The sequence below is a fragment of the Saccopteryx bilineata genome, chromosome 3 (assembly GCF_036850765.1).
Source record: "Saccopteryx bilineata isolate mSacBil1 chromosome 3, mSacBil1_pri_phased_curated, whole genome shotgun sequence".
In the NCBI taxonomy this organism is placed as follows: Eukaryota; Metazoa; Chordata; class Mammalia; order Chiroptera; family Emballonuridae; genus Saccopteryx; species Saccopteryx bilineata.
This window is the reverse complement of record NC_089492.1, coordinates 266,380,407-266,404,942: the sequence shown is the minus strand read 5'-3', so window position 1 is coordinate 266,404,942 and position 24,536 is coordinate 266,380,407. Positions and strand designations below refer to the sequence as shown.

General features: G+C 40.7%; 1 pseudogene; it reads left to right on the top strand.

Moving 5' to 3' along the window:
• The first annotated feature begins 222 nt into the window (after positions 1–222).
• On the top strand, positions 223–22,665 carry LOC136330060 (large ribosomal subunit protein uL11-like; annotated as a pseudogene).
• Positions 22,666–24,536: the final 1,871 nt, after the last annotated feature.

Sequence of the window (24,536 nt, the reverse complement as noted above, 5' to 3'; positions counted from 1 at the left end):
TATTTATCAAAAACCATTACCAAGATCACAAATGTTTCTCTAAATTCCTTTGTTGTGGATTTTACTATACTTTCCTATTCAAATCTGTTGATTCATTTGTTAATTTAACACGCACTAAGGAAAGAAAGGGTCTTCCCAATTACTGAGGGCCTACACTGTGCCTAGCACTAGGCTAGCTATGCATAGACATGACCTTGTTGAATCTTCCCAGGAATTTGCAAGATGGGTGACATCATCCCTGTTTTACAGAAGTGGAAACTGAAGTTAGGACGGCAGCTTACGTGCCCAGATTCATCAAAGAAAGTACTATGCTAAGTATGCTGTGAAGAAAACATGCTCTTATTCTAGAAGTTTTACAATCTAATGGCAAGACAGATGCACAAATGACCATAATATGAACCAAATGAAATAAGTGGGGAGATAAAGGTATAAGCAAATTGTCTAGAGAGCACATATGAAGTGGAATTTTTGTTCTGACTTGGCAGGGTAGGTATTTGGGTTGAACCTTAAAACATGCATAGTATTTTAGCTCTGGCCGAATAGCTCAGTTGGTTACAGCATCATCCCGAAGCACCGAGATTGCTGGTTCAATATCTGGTCAGCTCACATACAGAACAGCTCAATGTTCCTGGCTCTCTTTCTTTCCCTTCCTCTCTCACTGAAATCAATAAATAAAAATTAAAAACAAAAGACATACATAGGATTTTAAATAGATTGAGAAGGGTCCCTAGAAAGTTGCTTGAGCTAAGACACAGAAGTATGAGAATGCATTTTGTGTTTGGGGAACATCAACTGTGTGTGTGATTGGATCACAAAAATGGTAGAGGCAGAACAGGAGAATGAAGCAAGATCGTAAATGGGTTTGAAGACCATACTGTGGAGCGTGTTCTCGGTTCTGAAGGCAATCAGAAGCCAACATATGGTTTATTGCAACAGTTCTCAAGTTTGTGGTCCATGAGAGTCCCTGAGACCTTTTCATCTTTTCAGAGGGCTTTTAAGGTCAAAAGTGTTGTTCTTATAATGATGATGATGATGATGATGATGATGATAAGTTATTTGTCTTTTAAAAATTGTGGTAAAATGCCCTACATGTGGTGGCACAGTGGATAAAGCATTGATCTGGAATGCTGAGGTCACCAGTTTGAAACCTTGGCTTCCCTGGTCAGGGCACATATGGGAGTTGATGCTTCCTCCTCCTCTCCCTTTCTCTCTCTCTCCTCTCTAAAATGAATAAATAAAATCTAAAAAAAAAGAAATTGTGGTAAAAATCACAACATAAAATCTACCCATCTTGGTAAGTTCAGTTGGTTAGAGCATCATTCCTGAAATATCAAGGTTACAGGTTTAATCCTGGGTCAGGGAACATACGAGAAGCAACCGACGAATCCACAACTAAGTGGAACAACAAATGAATGCTTCCCTCTCTCTTTCCCTTCCTCTCTCTGACTCTAAAATCAAATAATAAAAACATTTTTAATGTACCATCTTTACTATTTTAAAAGAACAATGTGAATTAATTTTTATTGATTGATTGATTTTTAGAGAAAGATCAATTTGCTGTCCTCCCAATTAAAAAAAAATTTATTGGTTGATTTTTAGAGACAGGAGAGAGAAAGAAAGAGGGTGGAGAAGAATAGGAAGCATCAATTCATAGTAGTTGTTTCCCATATGTGCCTTGACCAGGCAAGACTGGGGTTTCAAACCAGCAACCTCAGCGTTGCAGGTAGAATGTTTTACCCATTGTGTTACCATAGGTCAGGTACTGTCCCACCTATTTATACACTCATTGGTTGATTCCCATAGTACCCTGAGTGGGGATCAAAGCCACATCTTTGATACATTGAGATGTTGCTCCAACCAACTGAGCAACCTGGTCAGGCCTCATTTTAACTATTTTTAAGTGTGCAGTTTAATACTGTTAAGTAGTTCACATTGTTGTTCCACCATTGCTATTATCCAACTCCAGAACTTTTTCATCTTGCAAAGCTGAAACTCTATACCCATTAAAGAATAGTTCTCCATTTTCCCCTTCCACTAACTTCTAAAAACCATCCTTCTACATTCTGTTTCTGTGAATGGGATTTATTGATTGATTGATTGATAGAGTCAGAGAGAGGGACAGATAGGGACAGATAGACAGGAAGGGAGAGAGATGAGAAGCATCAATTCTTTATTGTGGCTCTTAAGTTGTTCAGTGATTGCTTTCTCATACATGCCTTGACCCAGGGTCTACAGCAGAGTGTGTAACCCCTTGTTCAAGCCAGCAACCTTGGGCTCAAGGCAGCGACCTTGGGCTTCAAGCCAGCAACCTTGGGGCTCAAGCTAGCAACCATAGGGTCATGTCTATGATCCCATGCTCAAGCTAGCTGCCCCGTGCTCAAGCTGGTGAGCCCGCTCTCAAGCTGACGACCTCAGGGTTTCAAACCTGGGTCCTCCACATCCCAGTCCAATATTCTATTCACTGTGCAACCACCTAGTCAGGCTGAACTGGATTTCTTTAGATATTTGTTATAAGTGGAATCATACAGTACTATATTTGTCATTTTGTTACTGGCCTATTTTACCTAGCGTAATTCTTTTTTTGTTTGTTTATTTTTATTGTTTTTAGAGAGAAAGGAAAGGAAAGAGAGAGAGACAGGAATGTTGATCTGTTCCTTTATGTGCACTGATCAAGGATCGAACCAGCAACCTCCGCACTTCGAGATGATGCTCCAACCAGCCAAGCTATTCGGCCAGGGCTAAAACAAATGTTCTTGATGAAGCAGTAAAATTTATTAATTTTATTTTTATTAAATCTTGACTGTTAAGTACATCTTTTTAATATTCAGTGTGAGGAAATGTGATGAAAGCGTAAAGCTTTTAAGCTGTGTATTTCCAACCATGAAGTTTGTTTCAAGGAACAGTAGTTATGAAATTGAGTTAAAAGCTGATCTAGTTGCCTTTTTCATAGAAGACCATTTTTACTTGAAAGAATGATTGACAGACAAACTATGGTTATACAGACTTGGGTATTTGTCAAATATCTTCTGAAAATGGAACAAAATGAGACTATTACTTCAAGGAAAAAATTGATAGTATTTCTTGTCAATAATAAAATTTAAGCTTTCATGCAAAATTAGAATTTTGGAAAACTTGTATCTGCCAATACAGTAGATCCCATTTATTTGTGGGGGATATGTTCCAAGACCCCCAGTGGATGCCTAAAATCTCAGATAGTTCCAAACCTTAGATATATTGTACTATGTTTTTTCATATATATATATGTGAGAAAGTTTAACTTATAAATTAGGCAGAGTAAGAGATTAGCAATAATAACTAATAATAAGATAGAACAGGCCTTAGCTGGTTGGCTCAGTGGTGAAGCATCAGCCCAGCATGTGGATGTCTTGGGTTTGATTCCCAGTCATGGCACATAAGAGAACCGATCATCTGCTTCTCCACCCCTCATCTTCTCCCTTCTTTCTCTCAATCTCTCTCTTCCCCTCCTGAAGCCATGGCTTGGTCAAAGCAAGTTGTCCCTGGGCACTAATGATGGTTCTATGGCTTTGCCTCAGGCACTAAAATAGCTCTGTTGCCAAGCAACAGAGCAATGCTCCAGATAGGCAGAGCATTACCAGGTAAGGGGCTTGCCTGGTGGATCCCGGTAGGGGTGCATGTGGGAGTCTGTCTTTCTGTCTGCCTGCTTCTCACTTAAGAAAATTTTTTGAAAAAAAGAAAGAAAAACTTTAACAATTTATAATAAAAGTTGTATGAATGTGGTCTCCATCTCTCACTCTAAATATATATATTCTTGTACTGTGCTCACCCTTCTTCCTGTGGTGATGTAATATATGATGCCTACATGATGAAGTGAAGTGAGCTGGACAAAGTGGCGAATCACATCTCAGGTGGGATAGTATAGAATTGCCTGAGATTTCATCACAATAGTCAGCATGACACATACTTTAAAACAGGGGTCTCCAAACTACAGCCCGCAGGCTGCATGCGGCCCCCTGAGGCCAATTATCCGGCCCCCACCAGATAAATCCAGTGGGCACCTCTTTTATTGGTGGTCAGTGAGAGGAGCATAGTTCCCATTGAAATAATGGTCAGTTTGTTGATTTAAATTTACTTGTTCTTTATTTTAAATATTGTATTTGTTCCCGTTTTGTTTTTTTACTTTAAAATAAGATATGTGTGGTGTGCATAGAGATTTGTTCTTTTTTTTTTTAATTTATTGATTTTTATTTTTTTACAGAGTCAGAGAGAGAGTCAGAGAGAGGGATAGATAGGGACAGCCAGACAGGAACGGAGAGAGATGAGAAGCATTAATTATTAGTTTTTCATTGCGACACCTTAGTTGTTCATTGATTGCTTTCTCATATGTGCCTTGACTGAGGGGCTACAGCAGACTGACTAACCCCTTGCTCAAGCCAGCGAACTTGGGTCCAAGCTGGTGAGCTTTACTCAAACCAGATGAGCCCGCGCTTAAGTTGGAGAGCTCAGGGTCTCGAACCTGGGTCCTCCACATCCCAGTCTGACACTCTATCCACTGCACAACAGCCTGGTCAGGCGGATTTGTTCATAGTTTTTTTTTATAGTCTGGCCCTCCAACAGTTTGAGAGACAGTGAACTGGCCCCCTGTGTAAAAAGTTTGGGGATGCTTGCTTTAAAACTTATGAATTGTATCAAACTAAAAAGCTTCTGCACAGCTAAAGACAATAAGAACAGAATAAAAAGACAAACTACACAATGGGAGAACATATTTGACGTTGCGTCTGATAAGGGGTTAATAACCAAAATTTATAAAGAACTTGTAAAACTTAATACCAGAAAGACAAACAATCCAATCCAAAAATGGGCAAAAGAAATGAATAGACACTTCTCTAAAGAGGACACACAGATGGCCAAAAGGCATATGAAAAAATGTTCAACATCACTAATGATTAGAGAAATGCAAATTAAAACCACAATGAGATACCATCTCACACCAGTCAGAATGGCGCTCATCAATAAAACAACACAGAATAAGTGCTGGCGAGGATGTGGAGAAAAGGGAACCCTCCTGCACTGCTGGTGGGAATGCAGACTGGTGCAGCCACTGTGGAAAACAGTATGGAGATTCCTCAAGAAATTAAAAATCGAACTGCCTTTTGACCCAGCTATACCGCTGTTAGGAATATACCCCAAGAACACCATAGCACTGTTTGAAAAGAAGAAATGCACCCCCATGTTTATGGCAGCATTGTTCACAATAGCAAAGATCTGGAAACAGCCCAAGTGTCCGTCAGAGGACGAGTGGATTAAAAAGCATTGGTATATATATATATACTATGGAATACTACTCAGCCATAAGAAATGATGACATAGGATCTTTTACAACAACATGGATGGGCCTTGATAACATTATACGGAGCGAAAGAAGTAAATCAGAAAAAACTAAGAACTATATGATTCCATACATAGGTGGGACATAAAGATGAGACTCAAGGACATGGACAACAGGGTTGGGGTTACAGGGTGCGGGGAGGAGAGGGAGAGGGTTGGGGGAGGGGAGGGGCACAAAGATCATGGCTTTTCAGCATTTGCCATATTCCCCCTTTAATCTATAGACAGACAGCAAATATTTACTTATGGTGTTTCCACTATAAAGATGTCTGTCTTAGGGACAAATGCTGATAAACTATTTCAGCAGTTCATCCTTCTCCAAAGACTTATATGTCAACATAGAGCTCCATGTTTCATAGGACATACTCAAGCTCACTCCATGCTCCCTGGAGCTTTAACACAAAGGAATGCCCTTTTTTTTTTTTACTCCTTTTTTTTTTGTTTTTTGTTGTATTTTTTCTTTTATTTATTTATTTTTTGTATTTTTCTGAAGATGGAAATGGGGTGGCGGTCGGACAGACTCCCGCATGCGCCTGACTGGGATCCACCTGGCATGCCTACCGGGGGGGAATGCTCTGCCCATCTGGGGTGTTGCTCTGTTGTGACCAGGGCCATTCTGGCAACTGAGGCAGAGGCCATGGGGCCATCCTTAGTGCCCGGGGTGGCTTTGCTCCGGTGGAGCCTTGGCTGTGGGAGGGGAGGAGAGAAGTGGAGAGGGGGGAGAGGTAGGTGGGCGCTTCTCCTGTGTGCTCTGGCCCAGGAATCCTGCACGCCAGGCCGATGCTCTGCCGCTGAGCCAACCGGCCAGGGCCTAGGAATGCCCTTGTTGATCAAGCTACCCAAAAGAAAATTATATGGAGCAACCATGACAGACTAAGCATGTCAGTCTCATATTATTCGTCACCAGAACGCTGCAGCCCAGTGTAAACAGTTTCAACTTTCTCGGGAAGCAGCACGGCAGATTGGGAAATCCTGACCAAAGGGTCCTATACTGCCCCCTCATTTGGAGTTAACCCTCAAGGACCCCTACCAGGACAACTTTGGCAGATGGATGTTACTCATATACCTTCATTTGGCAAACAGTCGTATGTCCACATTACAGTGGCTTCATATTCCAGATCTATAGTAACCTCTGTCAGAACAGGAGAGGCTGCTAAGCATGCTATAGCTCAGGGTCTGTATGCATTGTTCTATTATTGGATTTCCTAAACTGTCTTAACTGAAAATGCTCCTGCATATGGAGCAAAAGCATTTACTGTATTTTGTCATGCTTACAATCTTTAAAGTTAAGGTATTATTAAAGTGTACTCAGCAAACATTTTAAGGTCAATTAAAAAAAAACAATTTAAAAGGAGGTAGTCATATCCTGGAACTCCTATGGGTCTACCATATCATGCTTTTTACTTAAAAAAAAATTTTTTTTTTTTTTACATTTCTTTTGAAGGCTGATGAACAAGAGACACCAAATCTTTTTTTTTTTTAAACATTTTTTTTTAATTTTTTTTTTATTATTTATTTATTTTGGAGAGGAGAGGGAGAGACAGAGAGAGAGAGGAGAGACAGAGAGAGAGAGAGAAGGGGGGAGGAGCTAGAAGCATCAACTCCCATATGTGCCTTGACCAGGCAAGCCCAGGGTTTCGAACCGGCGACCTCAGCATTTCCAGGTCAACGCTTTATCCACTGCACCACCACAGGTCAGGCCGAGACACCAAATCTTTTTAGCCTGCAAACTACTACCTTCTTTATTAGATCCAGCTAATAACACTGTTTTGTCTTTTTCCAAATAGCTCCAGATATATGGAAAAGATTTATATAGGCGGATGGGGATCCTCAAACCCTTCAGCGAGATCTTCCGAGCATGGCTTTTAAGATACCTAGAGGCAGAAAAAGCCCAATAGAGATCAGGGGAACTACCAGCTTTTAGGATATGCCCTTAAAGGCTCCAACACCCCAAAGGGGTCTCCTAGGATGCCATCTGGGTCCTGCTTCAATAGTGGAAAGGAAGGTCATTGAGCTAAAGCCTGCCAGGCTTACATGCCTCTACTGTGAGGAAACAGGGATACTGGAAGGTAGGCTTCCCCCTCACTCCTCTAAGGGAGGGTTCAGTCTCTTCCAGCCCTGCTCCAGCCACCTATGACCTAACCTTGCCTAGAAAGCTGGGGTTTGCCACTGAAGGCTGAAGGTGCCCAGGGCCATCAGCCCCATCTACGACACTGTGGACGAGCCCAGGGTATTTCTTCCAAGAAGCAGGTAAACTGATCTCATTTGCACAAGGGCCACTTAACTATGTTTGGCCTGAATAGTCAGGTTTTTTATTCTTCCCTCAAAGATCTCTGTTGTGGGTGTTGATAGTCCTATCTTCTGCTGCTTTGCTTAATATATAGTGTTTCCTTTATCCCTCCTATCTCAATGCCCCACTCATATTTCAGGCTGAGACCTACTCCTAATTTAGAGCTCTCTTTCCCCCTTTTGCCAACTTCTATTATGAATCTACCTTTGCCACCCAGCTTAGTGTATCCCAAGGTTCTCTTTACCATGCCACAGTCGCAGAGCTCCAGGGAAAAGCTACCTGGTCTCATCTCTCTAGGCAGAGGAGAACAGAAGCTCCATATCCACGCATGCTGCAAATGGCTTCTCCAGTCTACCTGAATCATTACCAGCTAGAAGCAGCGGTCACTGGGACTTGGACATGAGCTGCAAAGTATAGAATGGTGACAACAATTCCAGTGCCATGCGGACTTTTCCTGGATGTGGACTTTTCCTGGACTCCTGCTCCCTGTGACAGATCCTACAGACTGAACTGTGGTTGGGTTGCATTTTTCAGGGATTTGACATGGTGATGGGCCAACTTGGACTTGGTGAACATGTTAAGGACACTACTCTTTTATGGATTCTTGCTGTATTGGCCAAGAGTTTGCTTAAAGGCTTTTAATCACTGTAAAAAAAAAAAATAAAGCACTGGATAAAGAAGATGGGGCACATATACACCATGGTATGCTAGTCAGCTAGAAGAAATGATGACATTGGATCACTTACAGCAGATTGGTGGAATCTTGATAACATTATGCGGAGCGAAATAAGCAAATCAGCAAAAAACAAGAACTGCAGGATTCCATACATTGGTGGGACATAAAAGTGAGACTAAGAGACATGGACAGGAGTGTGGTGGTTATGGGGGGTGGGGGGAGGGAAGGAGGGAGGGGGGGAGGGGTACAAGGAAAACCGGATAGAGGGTGACGGAGGACGATCTCTCTTTGGGTGATGGGTATGCAACAGAACTAAATGACAAAATAACCTGGAAATGTTTTCTTTGAATATATGTACCCTGATTTATTGATGTCACCCCATTTAAATAAAAATTTATTTATAAAAAAACCCCAACTTATGAATTGTTTATATCTGGTATTTTTTATTCAATATTTTCAGAACACAGTTGACCTCAGGTACCTGAAGACAAGGATAATAACTGTGATAATGGGGGAGACTACTGTACTTGAAGACTTTTATGATAAGATTAGTGGTTATATTAATACATGAGATTTTTGATATTTTATAATGAACCATGTCAGCATTTGGAAGATCAGCATAATGTAGTGAACCAATATTTTCCAAATGATCAATGCATGGTGCTATAAAATTAGTCAGAGAACATCCATTCAGGGTAGAAGACAGACAAATGTATTTTAATGTGACAGAATGCAGAATTCATTAAAATGGTTTCAGATTCATTGAAACTATCTTTTGTGAATGACTATTTGTTGCCTGGATCTGTGGTGGTCCAGTGGATAAAGTGTCAAACTGGAATGCTGAGGTGGTTGATTCGAAAACCCTGAGCTTGCCCATTCAAGGCATATATGAAAGGCATGTATGAGTCGATGCTTCACACTTATCCCCCCACCCTGCCTTTCTCTCTCTCTAAAATCAATAAATAAAAACCTTAAAAAATAAACTACTATGTGTTGATTATTAGTATAATACCAAAGAAAAATATTCATACCCAAAAGGCTTTCAAAATACTTTTTTTTCAATTATATAATCTGTATGAGGCCATGTTTTCTTCATAGACTTTGACCAAAGTAGCATATCACAATAGACTGAATGCAGAAGATACAAGAATCCAGTTGTTTTCTATTTAGCCCGACATAAAAAAGGTTCGCAAAAATGTAAAACATTCTACTTTTCTTGCAAATTTTTTTTTTACAGAGACAGAGAGAGGGATAGACAGTCAGGAATGGAGAGATGAGAAGCATCAGTCATTAGTTTTTCATTGCAAAGTGCAACACCTTAATTGTTCATTGATTGCTTTCTCATACGTGCCTTGACCGCGGACCGAGTAACCCCTTGCTCGAGCCAGCAACCTTGGGCTCAAGCTGGTGAGCTTTTGCTCAAACCAGATGAGCCCTCGCTCAAGCTGGCGACCTTGGGGTCTCAAACCTGGGTCTTCTGCATCCCAGTCCAACGCTTTATCCACTGCGCCACCGCCCAGTCAGACTTCTTGCTAAATTATTACTGGGCTTGCTTTAGCTTAGCAGTTTTTTTTTTTGGTCAAGTTTGCTTGCTTACTAAATATTTTGTTTTGGAATATATTTATTTATTATTATTTTCTTTAGTGACAGACAGAGAGAGGGACAGATAGGGTCAGACAGACAGAAAGGGAGAGAGATGAGAAGCATCAATTCTTCTTCATGGCACCTTAGTTATTCATTGATTGATTTTCATATGTGCCTTGACCAGGGGGCTACAGTAGAGTGAGTGACCCCTTGCTCAAGCCAGCGACCTTGGGCTCAAGCTGGTGAGCCTTGCTCAAACCAGATGAGACTGCTCTCAAGCCAGCGACCCTAGGATTTCAAACCTGGATCCTTTGCGTCCCTGTTTGATGCTGTATCCCTGTGATGGCGAATCTTTTTTTAAAAACCACCCACTTTTTCAGTGCTGGTCAACTTGGTCCCTCCCGTCCCACTAGTGGGCAGTCCAGCTTTCATGGTGGGCCAATGGTGGCACTGTTTGGTTGCTCTGCTACCGCCCACCATATATATATATATATATATAAAACACTGGGGAACAAAATTTTTGTTGCATCCACAAAAACACTTGTTCTTACCTAATTTGAGTGTGTTGATCTCAAATCTGACATTACTTTTTTCTCTGTAAGCTACAGTTTATCTGCAATTCAAGATTTTAGGTTTTCATCTTATTGTAAAATTTTCAACATTTAGTTTAACATAATGAAGTAGAATGTCTTCTTGGGCATCATCTTTGTGAAAATATAATAATTTATATAATGCAGTAAATACACTAACACACTAAAAGATATGATTGCATCAGAATTTGTCTACAATTTCAAAATAGAATATATTAAACACTTATTTTAATCATAAAATTTGTGCAAAACTTATTTAAATTCTATTCAGGCAAAAATTTGCGTTTGTAGCTCCTGCGTTTGTGTACTTGTTGAGGACAATCTCGTTTGATGCTCCAGCAGTAGTCTGCTCATTACTAACAGCTCCAAGATTTTCAGGAAACTTATCAAGGTGACTGTTCAGGAAGTGAATCTTAGTGCTCATGTTACATCCAATATCGCAGAAAGCCAACAGCATCCTTTGAACCAGAAGTTCATAGTTTTCTGCTTTTTTTGTTGCCAAGGAAATTCTTTGTAACTGACACAAAAGATTGCATTGCTGCTTTCTCCTCCTTATTCATCTTCCTGGCAAATTCTACGTCACATATGAGGGTTTGAATTTGAGGTCCATTGAATACACCTGCTTTTATCTTCTCAAAAGACAAGGCAGGAAAAGCAGAAATAATATGTTGAAAGCATTCACTTTCTTTATTCAAAGCCTGAACAAACTGCTTTATTAAGCCAAGTTTGATGTGAAGTGGGGGAAAAATGATCCTGTCTCGATTAACTACATGTTCATTCACAATATTTTGCATCCCTACTTCCAGAGCTTCACGTTTTAGCCACTCCTGTGTTCAGTGTTTCTCCTGAGCTTTGCTGTCCCACAAACACAGAAAGCAAGGATACTTCGTGAAGCCTCTCTGTTGTCCTAGCAGGAAATTTATCATTTTAAGATCCATACAAATGATTCAGGTATGCTCCTCATATTTCAGAAAGTCGAGGACAATTTTTATGTCATTATAATCTTCTCGCAGATGAGCTGAATAATCAATTGGTACCGCTGAAAATAGGTAATATATGCATATGTCACAAATGATGAAATATTGTGCATTTGACATTGAAGTGTATAAACAGCCACATATATAACAGAAGGTGTCAGGACTATTCTTATATTTATGCCTACTCAATGAAGCCATGATTTAATCTTAAAGCAAAATAAGAGGGTATTTTTATCAGTTAATAATTTTTTACATTTAAAAACAACTACAATTACGTAAAACTGATGTTTGTAAAACATTAATTGCCTTGTGGTTATGTTCAATCCAAGAGTCGTTGCCCTTTGACTCCAATTTAAAAACCAATGCATACCATTAACTGTAACAAAAAGAAATTAAAATTGCATAAAAACTAGAGCATGCACCAAAAAATGTATTTCAGATTTGGAATCAGTGATGCAGAAATATATAGAAATAGTTCTAAAACCTCATGCAAAAAAGAAAAAGAAAAAAAAATTGTTCCCCAGTGTAAAGCTCAATAACTTTTTTTTTTTTTTTTTTTTTTTAGAGAGGAGAGAGAGAGGGAGAGAGAGAAACAGAGAAAGAGAAGGGGGAGGAGCTGGAAGCATCAACTCCCATATGTGCCTTGACCAGGCAAGCCCAGGGTTTCAGGCCGGCGACCTCAGCATTTCCAGGTCGACACTTTATCCACTGCGCCACCACAGGACAGGCCAAAGCTCAATAACTTTTAAGATTGTAAAGGGGGTCCTGATGCAGAGAGCTTGAGAATTGGTGATTTAGAGACTGAGTGCAACACGATTAGAACTTTTGCTGTTGTTGTTTTGTTTAAGTGAGAGGAGGGGAGATAGTGAGACAGACTCCCACATGCACTCTGACTGGGATCCACCTGGCAACTTCCATCTGGGACTGATGCTTGAATCAATCGAGCTGTTTTTAGCACCTGAAGCTGATGCACTTGGACCAACTGTATCCTCAGCGCCAGAGACCAACACTTGAACCGACTGAGCCACTGGCTATAAGAAGAGAGGAGGGAAAGAAGTGGGAGAGGGAAGAAAGAGAAGCAGAAGATTGCTTCTTTTGTGTGCCCTGACTGGGAATTAAACTCAAGATGTCCATAGCTGGGCGGATGCTCTATCCATTTAGCAACAAACCAGGGCCTAGAACTGTTTTTAAGAATATAATGCTGAGGCCCTGGCCGATTGGCTCAGTGGTAGAGTGTTGGCCCAGCATGTGGATGTCCCGGGTATGATTCCCAGTCAGGGCACACAGGAGAAGCGCCCATCTGCTCTCTACCCCTTTCGCTTAATGTTCTCTCTCTTCTCCCTCCTGCAGCCAAGGCTCGGTTAGAGCGAGTTGGTCCCGGGTGCTGAGGGTGGCTCTATGGCCTCCTCCTTAGGTGCTAAAAAATGGTTCCGGTTGCAAACAAAGCATGGGCCCCAGATGGGCAGAGCATTGCCTCCTAGTGGGCTTGCCAAGTGGATCCCTATGAGGGCGCATGCGGAAGTCTGTCTCTGCCTTCCCTCCTCTCACTAAAAATTAAAAAAAAAAGGAATATAATGCTGATAGCTAGGTTGCTGAGCAATGGACTAGTGGCCCCAGATGGTCAGAGCATTGCCAGATAGGGGGCTTCTGGGGTGGATCCTGGTCAGGGTGCATGTAGGAGTCTATTTCTCTGCCTCCCTGCTACTCACTTAAGGAAAAAATAAAGATTTTATTTATTGATTTTTGAAAGAGAGAGAGAGGGCAGGAGGAGGAGCAGGAAATATTAACTTTCAGTAGTTGCTTCTCGTATGTGCCCTGACCGGGCAAACCTGGGGTTTCCAACCAGTAACCTCAGCATTCCAGGGTCAATACTTTATCCACTGAGCTACCACAGGTCAGGTATATTAGTGTTGTTTTAATCCTCTACATTTCTGGCAACTTGTTATGAAACAATAGAAAACTGGTACATATGTGTAAAAATTATTTATTGCCACAATAATTCTGTATAACAACTACCCCAAAACCCAGTGACTTAAAGGAACCACCATTTATTATTTTTTATGACTCTATGGATCACCTGGGCTGTTCTGGTGACCTGGGCTGGACTAGGTTAATCTCACTTGGACTTGTTCATGAATCCATAAACACCTGTTGGGTTGGCTAGTCTAGAGTGATCTCAGCTGGAATGACTTGGCTTCACTCCACTTGGTCTCTCATATTCCAGCAGCCTAGCCTGTGTTTATTCTTACGGTAGTGACAAGATTAGCAAGAGGAAGAGAAAACACATAAGGACTTTTTCATTTGCTTACATCAAGTTTGCTCTTGTTCTGTTGACGGAAGCAAGAAACGTGAGAAGGGAAATTAAAACATACCATAAAAAGACTTGTGAAAAAGTGTTTAGTTTTATTCATAAGAGCCGCCAACAGAAACAACCCAAATGTTCATGAGTAAGAGAAAAAAATCATCAAATTGTGGCATACTCACAAAATGGAATATTACTCAGCAATAAAAGAATGAACTACTGATATAAAAAATAATATGAATCAACACAGAGAAAAATTTTGTTGAGCCAAAGAGGTCGGACAAAAAATAGTACAACTGAATAATTCCACTTATATGACCTTGAAGAACATGTAAAACTGATCTATGGTGATAGATATCAGGATAGTGGTTGCCTAAAAGGTAATGGGGACTGAATGGAAGAGGGCATGAGGGTGTTTTCTAGAGTCATGGAAATTTGCTGTATCTTGATTGTAGTGGTGGCTAAAATGGGCATATAAATTTATCAAAACTCATTAAAATGTACACTTTAGATCCATGTATTTCACTATATGTAAATTTACCTTAAAAAACACACAAATAAACAAAAACTAATATAGTGAAAAGAACATAAGTGTTGGTGTTTAAAAGCTTTGGATTTGATGCCCTGACTGGATAGCTCAGTTGGTTAGAGTATCATTCTGAAACGCAAAGATTGCTGGTTCGGTTCCCAGTCAGGACACATATATGATGTTCCAGCCTCTCTCTCTCTCTCTTCCTCTCTCACTGAATAAATAAAAATTAAAAATAAAATAAAGCCTGACCAGGTGATGGTGCAGTGGATAGAACATTGGACTGGGATGCAGAGGACCCAGGTTCGAGACCCTGAGGTCTCCACCTTGAGCGCGGGCTCATCTGGTTTGAGCAAAGCTCACCAGCTCGGACCCAAGGTCGCTGGCTCGAGCAAGGGGTTACTCGGTTTGCTGAAGGCCCCCGGTCAAGGCACGTATGAGAAAGCAATCAATGAACAACTAAGGTGTCGCAACGAAAAACTAAAGAGATGAGATTGATGCTTTTCATCTCTCTTCATTCCTATCTGTCCCTATCTATCCCTTTCTCTGACTCTCTCTCTGTCTCTGTAAAAATAAATAAATAAAATAAATAAATAAAATAAAAAGATTTGTATTTGAGCCCTGGCTGGGTAGCTGACTTGGTTAGAGCATTGTCTGGATAGCCACGGTTGAAGGTTCAATCCCCATTCAGGGCACATACAAGAATCAACCAGTGAAATTAAAGGAAGAAAAAAAAAATCAACCAGTGAATACATAAATAAGGAAAACAACAACTTGATGTTTCTCTTTCACTCTCCTTTTCTTCATCTCCCCCTAAAATCAATGAATTGCCTGGCCTGTGGTGGCACAGTGGATAAAATGTCAACCTGGAATGCTGAGGTCACCAGTTCAAGACCCGGGGCTTGCCTGGTCAAGGCACATATGGGAGTTGATGCTTCCTGCTCCACTCTCCTCTTCTCTCTCTCTCTCTCCTATCTAAAATGAATAAATAAAATCTAAAAAATAAATTAATTAAAAAATTTTTAGATTTGAATACCATTTCTTCTTCCTAGTTGTGTAAAGTCATATAATTTTGATAGACATTAATTTTTAAAATTGATTTGAGAGAGAGGAAGGGAGAGAGAGAAACATTGATTTATTGTTTCACTTATTTATGTATTCATTAGTTGATTCTCGTATGTACCCTGACCCGAGATCAAACCCGCATATCAAGGCAACGCTCCATCTGAGCTACCTGGCCAGGGCACTAAACCTTAACATTGTTATTTATAAAATGGGGAAGTTTTTTACCTGGTTTATTTTATTGTGGTAAAATATGCATAACACAAATTTATTATTTTAACCATTTTTAAGTGTACAGTTCTATAGCATTAAGTACATTTATTGTCGTGCCACATCACCATCATCCATTTCTATAACTTTTTCACGTTACCAGCTGACACTTTATACCCATTAAACATTAAATCTCCATTCCTATTCCCCATCACCACCACCACCCCCGCCCAGCCCCTGACATCTAGATATGGTACTTCCTATACGTGGAATTGTACAAGATTTGTCTTTTTTGTGACTGGCTTATTTCACATAGCATAATTTTTCAGGATTCATCCATGCTGTACTGTGTGTCAAAATTCTCTTACTTTTTAAAGATTGAATAATATTCCATTGTATGGCCATACCTTATTTTCTTTCTCCATTCATCTGTTGACGGACCTTTTGGTGCATTCACCTTTTGGCTATTATGAATAATGCTGCTATACACATGTGTATACAAATATCTGTGCCAGTCTCTGTTTTCACTTGTTTTGAGTATATATTCAGAAGTAGAAATGCTGATTCATATAATAATTCTATGTTCAACTTTTTGAAGAATTGCCATACCCTTTTCCACAGTGGCTGCACCATTTATATTCCCACCAGCAGTGCACATGGGTTCCAATTTCTCCACATTCTCACCAACACTGGCTGTTTTGTTTTGTTTTGTTTTTAATAATAGCCATATTAACGTGTGTGAAATGGTATCTTATCTTGGCTTTGATTTGAATTTTCCCAATGACTAGTGATGTTGAACATCTTATGTTTATTGGCTATTTGAATGTTTTCATTGGAGAAATGTCTATTCTCATTTGCTCATTTTATAATTGTTTTGTTGTTGTTGAGTTGTACATATATTATGTACAACTTATATATTCTGGATATCAATTCCTTACTGGATACATAATTTTCAAGTATTTTATCCCTTTCTATGGGTTGTCTTTTCACTCTGTGATAGTAACTTTTGATGGACAAAATTTTTAATTTTGATGAAGTCCTGTTTCATTTTTTCTTTTGTTGCCTATGCTCTTGATGTCATATCCAAGGCATAGTTGTAAAATCCAATGTCATGAAGCTTTCCCTTATGTTTTCTTCTAAGAGTTTTAACTTTAGTCCTTATGTTTAGGTCTTTGAACCATTTTGACTTAATTTTTTTTTTCTGAAGCTGGAAACGGGGAGAGACAGTCAGACAGACTCCCGCATACGCCCGACCGGGATCCACCCGGTACGCCCACCAAGGGCAACGCTCTGCCCACCAGGGGACGATGCTCTGCCCCTCCGGGGCGTCGCTCTGCCGCGACCAGAGCCACTCTAGCGCCTGGGGCAGAGGCCAAGGAGCCATCCCCAGCGCCCGGGCCATCTTTGCTCCAATGGAGCCCTGGCTGCGGGAGGGGAAGAGAGAGACAGAGAGGAAGGAGGGTGGGGGGTGGAGAAGCAAATGGGCGCTTCTCCTATGTGCCCTGGCCGGGAATCGAACCCGGGTCCCCCGCACGCCAGGCCGATGCTCTACCACTGAGCCAACCGGCCAGGGCCTTGACTTAATTTTTGTATATGATATAAAGTAAGGTCCAACTTCATTCTTTTGCATGAGGATTTCCAGTTTTCCCAGCACCAGCTGTTGAAAAGATTACTCTTTTCCCATTAAATGGACTTGGCGCAGGTTTGTCAAAACCATTTAACCATATATGCAAAGGTTCTTTTCTGTATGCTGTATTCTATTTCATTGATTTGTATGTTTGTCTTAATGCTAGTACCACACTGTCTTTGATTACTCTAGCTTTGTAATAAAGTTTATAACCAGAAGTGTGAGTCCTTTAGGTTTGCTCTTCTTTTTCAGGAGTTTTGGCTAAGCAGGATCCCTTGAGTTTCTACATGAATTTTAGGATGAGTTATTCTAGTTCTGTAAAAAATACTCACTGGGATTTTAATAAGGATTGCATTGAATCTGCAGATTACTGAGGGTACTATTCACATCTTAACAATATTAATTCTTTCGATCTATAAACATGGGATGTGTTTCCATGTCTCAGACTATCTTGTAGTTTCTATTTACAACTGTTTCACCTCTTGATTAAATTAATTTCTGGGCATTTACTATCAATTTTTTGATGCTATTGTAAATACAGTGGTACCTTAGGTACGAACAGACCAATATACGATTTTTTTTTTTAATTTTTTTTTTTTTGTATTTTTCTGAAGCTGGAAATGGGGAGAGACAGTCAGATAGACTCCCGCATGCGCCCGACCGGGATCCACCCGGCACGCCCACCAGGGGCGATGCTCTGCCCACCAGGGGGCGTCGCTCTGCCGTGACCAGAGCCACTCTAGCGCCTGGGGCAGAGGCCAAGGAGCCATCCCCAGCGCCCGGGCCATCTTTGCTCCAATGGAGTCTTGGCTGCGGGAGGGGAAGAGAGAGACAGAGAAGAAGGAGGCGGTGGGGGTGGAGAAGCAAATGGGTGCTTCTCCTATGTGCCCTGGCCGGAAATCGAACCCGGGTCCCCCGCACGCCAGGCCGACGCTCTACCGCTGAGCCAATTGGCCAGGGCCACAAATTTTTTAAAGATACGAGCTGTGATCGGTCCGTATTTTTGTTTGAGAGCGGAGCGAAATTCTGAGATACACGTTGTGATTCGGGAAGCTGCCGCTAGTTGGCGCGTTGGCGCATGGGTCCAGTATTGGCAGTTTGATATATGAGGTGCCTGACTTACCAGCTAGGTTACAGAATGAATTAAATTCGTATCTCAAGGTACCACTGTAGAATTATTTTTAAAAATTTCCTTTCAGATTGTTCAGAGTGTAGAAATGCAACTGATTACTGATTTTTCTGTGTTGACACTGTATCCTGCTACTTTGCTGAGTTCATTTATAAAATTCTAAGAGTTTTAGGGTTTTCTACAGATATGATTATATCATCTATAAACAGAAATATTTTTACTACTTCTTTTCTAACATGGATGTATTTTCTTTTTCTTGACTGATTGCTCAGTCCAGAATTTTCATTAGTATATTGTAGATAAGTGGTGAAAGTGGATATCTTTGCCTTGTTCCTGATCTTAGAGAGAAAGTTTTTCGTCTTTTACTATTGAGTACAATGTTTGCTGTGAGTTTTTATGAGTGGCCTTTATTATGTTGATATAGTGTCATTCTATTCCTAGTTTGTTGGTTGTTTTTATTATGAAAAGGTATTATATTTTGTCAAATGTTTTTTTCTGCATCAATTGAGGTGATGAGCTGTGTTTTTTCCCTTAATTCTGTAAATATAATGATTTTTATATGTTGAACCATCCTTGCATTCCAGGAATAAATCCCATTTGGTCATATAAATAATCCTTTTAATATGTTGCTAAATTTGGTTTGCTAGTATTTTGTTGAGAATTTTTGCTTCCCTTTGAGAATGAGTTAAGAAGTATTCTCTCTTCAATTTTTGGGAAGAGTTTGAGCAGGATTGATGTTATTTCTTTTTTAAAAAAAGATTTTATTTATTCATTTTTAGGGAGAGAAGAGAGAGAGAGAGAGAGAAGGAGGGAAGAGCAGGAAGCATCAACTCCCTTATGTGCCTTGACCAGGCAAGCCTGGGGGATTGAACTGGCAACCTCAGCATTCCAGGTCGATGTTTTATTCACCGTGCCAAATCAGGCAGGATTGATGCTATTTCTGTAAATGTTTGGTAGAATTCACCATTGAATACATCTATCTGGTCCTGGGCTTTTCTTTGTTGGAAGGTTTTTATTTACTAGTTAGGTTTCTTCAGATTTTCTATTCTTCGTTATTGAGTGTTGGAAGGTTATGTGTCTTTAGGAATTTTTCCATTTCATCTAGGTTATTTAATTTATTGGGATATAACTTCATAGTAATCACTTATGATCCTTTTTATTTTTGTAGAATTGGGAGTACGGTCCTATCTTATTTCTGATTTTGCTTGAGTTCTTTTTTATTTTTTCTTTGGCAATCTAGTTAAAGTTTTGTCAATTATGTTGATCTTTTCAAAGAACCAACTCTTGGTTTTGTTGATTTTCTCTCACTGTGTTTTTGAGGGTTAAATAACATTTAACATTCCTAAAGAAGAAATGCAAATGGTCAAAAGTCATAGTTTAAAGTGTTCAGCCTCCTTAATTAATTCAAAGATGTAAGATACCATTATTTTATCAAATTGGTATTGCTATAAACAGAATACAGATGGAATTTATTCCCTTGTTTGTGGGTTTAGTTATTAATAATAGATACTTAAGGGAGCTTTAGGGAAGTTAGTAATATTTTATTTATTGATCTTGGAGCTGGTTTTATGTTTTAAAAATTTATCAAACAGCAGCAAGTTATCATTTACTTGGTACAGGATTATAGATTTTTATTTTTAATTTTTTTTGACAGAAATAAAGAGTCAGAGAGAGGGACAGATAGGGACAGACAGATAGGAAGGGAGAGAGATGTGAAGCATCAGTTCTTTGTTACATGGCTCCTTAGTTGTTCATTGATTGCATTCTCATATGCACCTTGAGCAGGGGAATACAGCAGAGCAACTGACCCCTTGCTCAAGTCAGAGACCTTGGGCTCAAGCCAGCGACCATGGGGTCATGTCATGTTTATGATCCTATGCTCAAGCCAGAGACCCTGTGCTCAAGCTGGCGAGCCTGTGCTTAAGCCAGATGAGCCCATGCTCAAGCCTGCAACCTTCAGGTTTCGAACCTGGGTTGTTTACATCCCAGTCCAACACATTATCCCCTGTGCCATTGCCTGGTCAGTCTTTTCTTTTCTTTTCTTTTTTTTAATGAGAGGAAAAGAGGCATAGAGACAGCTGGGGCACTGAGGATGGCTCCATGGCTTCTACCTCAGGTGCTAAAAAATGGCTCTGGTTCTAATGAAGCAAGGGCCCCAGATGGACAGAGAATTGCCCCCTACTGGGCTTGCTGGTGGATCCCAGGAGGGGAGCATGCAGTAGTCTGTCTCTGTCTCCCCTCTTTGCACTAAAAAAAAAAAGTAAAATAGTAAATTTTATATTATATATAATTCACAACGATTTTTAAAAGAAAACATTGAGCTATATACTTATAATTTATACATTTTCTGTCAGTTATATATATAAATATAACTTACATATATATACTTACATATATACACACATATGTAAGTATATATATATTTTTTTCTTCCTTTTCCAAGTGAGAGAAGCGGAGATAGACAGATTTCTGCATGCACCCCGACTGGGATCCACATGGCAACCTCTGTCTTGGGCTAATCCTCTGCCCATCTAGGGTCTTGCTTGAGGCAGAGACTTCATGGAGCCATCTTCAGTGCCTAGGGCTGCTGTGTTAGAACCAATTGAGCCATGGCTGCAGGAGGGGGAGAGAGAGAGAGAGAGAGAGAGAGAGAGAGAGAGAGAGAGAGAGATATGGGGAAGAGGAAGGGGTGGAGAAGCAGACGGTCACTTCTCCTGTGTGCCCTGACCAGGAATTGAACTTGGGACATCCACATATCCGGCTGACACTCTACAACTGAGCCAACTAGTCAGGTGCTGTAAGTTATATTTTAATTATTAAAAAAAGTATTACCAAAAAAAAAAAAAAGTAGTACCTAGGTTGAGAGCTTGTAGTAGGCTGTCACTGCTGATGCAAGTGTAACTGATATCTTTCCGGAAGGCAGTCTGGCAGCATGTATCAGAAACCATAACCTTTGAATCACCAATTTTTCATTTAAGAATTTATCCTAATACAATATTTAAAATGTTTGCCAAGTTGTGTGTAAAAGGACATTTATTATAATGTTGTTTATTATAATGTTGTTAACAGCAAAAAACCCCCTGGAAAACACCTAAATGTCCTATAAAAGGGGACCCAGGCTCTTTGACTTTTGGCTCAGACCAAGCCTAGGTGCAACTGTCTTCGGTTGTCTTCAGTTGGGTTCATCTGACACCAGTCACCTCCACCAAAGTTCGAGCCTAACAAGATCAAAGTCAATTACCTGAGGTGCACCTGTGAGGAAGTCAGTGCCATGTTTGCTTTGGCCCCCAAGCTCAGACTCCTGAGTCTGTCTCCCAAAAATATTGGTGATGACATTGCCAAAGCCACCAGTGATTGGAGAGATCTGAGGATTATGGTGAAACTGACTATTCTGAACAGACAAGCCCAGATTGAGGTCGTAGTGCCTCTGCCTCTGCCCTCACGGTCAAAGCCCTCAAAGAACTGCCACAAGACAGAAAGAAACAAGAAAACATACTTATAATTGGAAATATGGTGGAAATATCACTTTTTAAAAAAAAGTTTATTCATTTTGGGGGGAGGGAGAAAGAGAGAAAAAGGCAGGGGGAGCAGCAGGAAGCATCAACTCCCATTTGTGACTTGACGAGGGAAGCGTGGGTTTCAAACCAGTGACCTCAGCGTTCCAGGTCAATGCTTTATCCACTGCGCCACCACAGGTCAGGCCAGAAGTATCACCTTTTTTTTTTTGACAGAGACAGAGGGAGAATCAGAGAGAGGGACAGATAGGGAGAGACAGACAGGAAGAAGAGAGCTGAGAAGCATCCATTCATTGTTGTGGCATCTTAGTTGTTCATTGATTGCTTTCTTATACATGCCTTGACTGGGGGCTACAGTAGAGTGAGTGACCCTTTGCTCAAGCCAGCGACCTTGGGCTCAAGCCAGTGAACTTGGGCTTCAAGCCAGCAACTTGTGGGCTCAAGCCAGAGACCATGGGGTCATGCCTATGATTCCATGCTCAAGCCAGCAACCCTTTGCTCACGCTGGTGAGCCTCCGCTTGAGTGGATGAGCCCAGCTCAAGTCAGTGACCTCGGGGTTTTGAACCTGGGTCCACTGAGTCCTAGTCTGACGTTCTATCCAGAACACCACTGCCTGGTCAGTCTGGAAATATCACTTTTGATGAAATTGTTAATATTGCCTGATAGATGCAGCTACAGAACTCTATGGAACCACTGAGGAGATCTTGGGGACTGCCCAGTCTGCTAGTTGTAATGTTGATGGCTGCCACCCTCATGAGATCATAGACGATATCAACAGTGGTGTAGTGGAATGTCCAGCTAGTTAAGAACCACAAAGGAAAATATATGCTATAGCCACACACAGTGAAATATATGGAGACATAAAAAATGTTGGTTAATCTTTATCAGCATGGTAATATGTTTATGTTACATTAAGTGAAAAAAGTTATACATAAATATGAAAGATATAAAAAGCAACAAAAAATTGCCAATGATTACCTACTTTGGGCAATGCATTGGTTTTTAATTTTCTTCCTCTTTTGCTTGTCTGTGTTTTAATTTTTCTTTAAGGAACATGTTATTGCCTGCAAGTTATAGGCAACTAGAAAAAATAAAGTGTTTCACACATATAGTAGGTGCTTAAAATGATAGTGCCTGTTATTTCCTTTGGAAAAGTAATCAGAAGCTGCTTATTAGAGTTCTTCAGAGTAAGAGATCCAATAGAATGTTTGTATGTGTATGGAGAAAAATAATTTAAGAATTATGGACGCGGCCCTGGCCAGTTGGCTCAGCGGTAGAGCGTCGGCCTGGCATGCGGGGGACCCGGGTTCGATTCCTGGCCAGGGCACATAGGAGAGGTGCCCATTTGCTTCTCCACCCCCCCCTTCCTCTCTGTCTCTCTCTTCCCCTCCCGCAGCCAGGGCTCCATTGGAGCAGGGATGGCCCGGGCGGTGGGGATGGCTCCTTGGCCTCTGCCCCAGGCGCTAGAGTGGCTCTGGTTGAGGCAGAGCGACACCCCGGAGGGGGAGAGCATCGCCCCCTGGTGGGCAGAGCGTCGCCCCCTGGTGGGCGTGCCGGGTGGATCCCGGTCGGGCGCATGCGGGAGTCTGTCTGTCTCTCCCGGTTTCCAGCTTCAGAAAAATACAAAAAAAAAAAAAAAAAAAGAAAAAAAAAGAATTATGGACGCTTACAAGTCCAAAATCTTCAGGGTGGGTCAGCAGGTTGTACACCCACGGGAGAGCCAATGTTGTAGTTCAAGGCTGTTGCTGGCAAAATTTCTTCTTCCTTAAGGTAGGGTGAGAGAGTGTCAGTCTTTGTTGTATTAAGGCCTTCAATGGGTTGAATGAAGCCCACCCAAATTATGAAGGACAATCATTTTTATTTTAATTGATTTTTTTTTTTTTTTTTTTTTTTAGAGGGAGGAAGGAAGAGAGTGAGAGAGTGAAAGGGACATTGATCTGTTCTTGTATGTGCCCTGACTGGGGATTGAACTGACAACCTCTGTCCTTCAGGACAACGCTTCAACTAACTGAGCATCTAGTCAGGGCTTATCACTCTTTAAAAAAAATGTCTCAGTGGTTTTTCCTCATACATAGAATAAAATTAAGTGCACTTACCATGGCTTTACTTCTTTGACTTAATCTTCTGCCCTCCCAGTAAGGTCTAGTAACACTGGCACCTTGCTGTTCTTGAACACTTCAAGTTTGTTCCTGTTAAGGGACTTTACACTTGCTGATTACCCTGCTTGGAATGCTCTGCCCTGACATTTATTCACACACAGACAGCTCTTGCTCACTATTCAGTAACAGCTCAAATGTCACTTCCTCAGAAAAAAATATTTTTTGGCTTCCATATCTAAAGTAACCCTACTCCAATCACTTTTCATCCTAGTACTCTGAGTTACTTTCTTCTTGCTAACATTCTCTGAATTTGTTTAATATAGCTAAATATTCAATGAAAAAAGAACATATTTGAATCTATGGATATAATTTCTTTAGGTAATACCCTCTTCTGGGGAAGAAATGCTCTTTTATATAGCTATTCTCTACCTTCGCATCTGTCCCTTTGGTGTCTGAGTGTATGAGGCATTATGGTGTTTTAAAAGCCTGATACCTTGAATCTCTTTGATCTCCTTGTACTATTCTCTTACTTCTCTGGATGCTCAGCAACCTGTTGGTCAGCAAGTGGTGTATCTTGC